The following is a 2,114-nucleotide window of genomic DNA, read 5'->3' as shown; positions in this document are numbered from 1 at the left end:
TTAGCAAGCCAATGTCAAACCTTCCTTCCCTTTTCACCATTGATAAGGACAAATCAGGCACCACACAAAACACAAACCTAGGAATCTAGGCACACCGCATCAATCTCCTACACAGCAACAAAAAACTCCTAGGAATCTAGGCAGGCCGCACCATGCTTGAATAGAGAGAGAGAGAGAGAGAGAGAGAGAGAGGGAGGGAGGGAGGGAGGGAGGGAGGGAGGGAGGGAGGGAGGGAGGGAGAGAGAGAGAGAGAGAGAGAGGGAGGGAGGGGGAGGTGCGGAGAGAGAGACGATGTGGAGAATAAGAGCATCTCCAACTGATGCGCATAATAAAGCGCGCGAAAAACAGACATTTTAGCGCGAAAGCGTTCGCACGGCGCGCTTCAGCGTGTAGAAAAAAAATAGGGACGCACGGCAGTTTTGGTGTGTGTCGACTCGCGCGCGTTATAAATTCAGCACCACTTCACGCGTCCTCTCAATCGCTCTATCCATCGTTTTGCCTCGTCACGCGTCCTCTCTGCCGCTCTTCCTCGCACGCTTCTTCTTTCTAGCCTCGTCGCCGGCGCGCCACCATGCCACCACACCGTCGGGGAAGTTCGGGCTATTACGACGTCCGTGCGCGCCCCTCTAACGTCTTTTACGTCGAGTTCCACTTCGGTGAGACGCGTCTCATCCTCGGCACGTTCAACACCGTCGAACAGGCCGCCCATGCGTACGACGCGGCGGCGTGGCGCCTCCAGTGTCCTTGTACGGAGATGAAGTTCTCCGAGGTGGCGGCACGGGAGCGGGCGCAGGAGCTCGCGCCTCCCCTGCAGGTTGTCACCGACGAGGATCATCGCGAGAACCGGAGGCGGGAACATCGCCTCGGCATCACTGAGATGGATGATGAGGCCATGGTGGTGTGGCACTAACGCTTCCTGGAGGATGTCGTCAATGAGCTCAAATTCCACGCGCAAAGGAGGGCGGAGAGAAGGGTGGAGCGAGCCGCCTATCGCGAGGACATGCGTACGCGGAAGGAGGCCGCGCTCTTCAACATCGAGCTCAAAAAAGTGTCGACCTGAAACGATGATGATGAACTGTGGAATGGCGCCTTCATTACGACATCAGAGTCAGAGGACACCGCCGAGTCGGAGGAAGAGGACGAGGAGTAGTTACCCGCCAGCTTTTCTATCGTTTGTGTGAACTTTGTCATGAACTTGTGTGTGAACTTTGTCATGAACTTGTGTGTGAACTTTGTCATGAACTTGTTTGTGATTTAATCTTGTTTGTGCGAACTTTGTTGATCATCTTCTATGTGTTGTTTCTGCGTCGGTGATTTTATAACGCCTGCTAAAGCGGCATGCTTGCACACTAATAATTTGCAATGTCCTGTGAAGCAATTGACTACTCACACGTAACCACTGCGCGCGCTGTAAAAAAAATGCGCACCGCACCTGCGCACTTGTTGAGGATGCTTTAAGAAGATAAGGTTTGAGACGAGGATGGCGCATGAGCCCACTAAATCATGTGGGGTGGGCCTTTCATGATTCTATTTGATCCGGTGGCGCGGGTGCGATCGACGAAAACGCTAGCCGGTCATCCGGCCACAAAGATTTCCCTTCTTTTTCTGATTGGACTATTCTTTTTTAGGTAACGATGCGTAATTTCTATTTGACGCTCTCACCGTCAAGATGTCAATGTTTCGCACAAGGAGCAGAGCAAGACAAGGTAAGATTAGCCAGCCAATTTAAGGTATTGTTTGTTCTACAAACCCCATTTTCTTTTATCAGTTTTTGAACACCCTGGAAGGTTTTGGTCTAGTTTTTCCTTCTCTTTTTTTCTCTTTTACTCATTATTTGTATTTACTTTTTTATGAAAATTTGAAAAATGATCATGGTTTTAAATTGTTTGGAATTTCAAAAAATTGATTTCTGAATTTGTTTTTGTTTTCCAAAAATGTGTGAAGAAATTTAGAATTTTTTTGGTTTTCCAATAAATGAATGTAATTTAAAAAAAAGTTTTCCAAATGTCTAGATTTTCAAAATAAATTGTACTTATAATAAATTGTTGGTTTTCCCAAGAATTGTTTGCGCTTTCACAAAAGTGATCACATTCTCAAGAAATGAGTAATTCTTT

At 47.7% G+C, this 2,114-nt stretch overlaps 1 pseudogene; it reads left to right on the top strand.

Annotated features, from left to right (window-relative positions):
- Positions 1 to 571: 571 nt before the first annotated feature.
- LOC123405753 lies at positions 572 to 1,060 on the top strand (annotated as a pseudogene).
- Positions 1,061 to 2,114: the final 1,054 nt, after the last annotated feature.

The sequence above is a fragment of the Hordeum vulgare genome, chromosome 6H (assembly GCF_904849725.1).
Source record: "Hordeum vulgare subsp. vulgare chromosome 6H, MorexV3_pseudomolecules_assembly, whole genome shotgun sequence".
Lineage (NCBI taxonomy): Eukaryota > Viridiplantae > Streptophyta > Magnoliopsida > Poales > Poaceae > Hordeum > Hordeum vulgare.
Note: the sequence above shows the minus strand (reverse complement) of the source record. Positions and strands in the feature narration are given on the sequence as shown.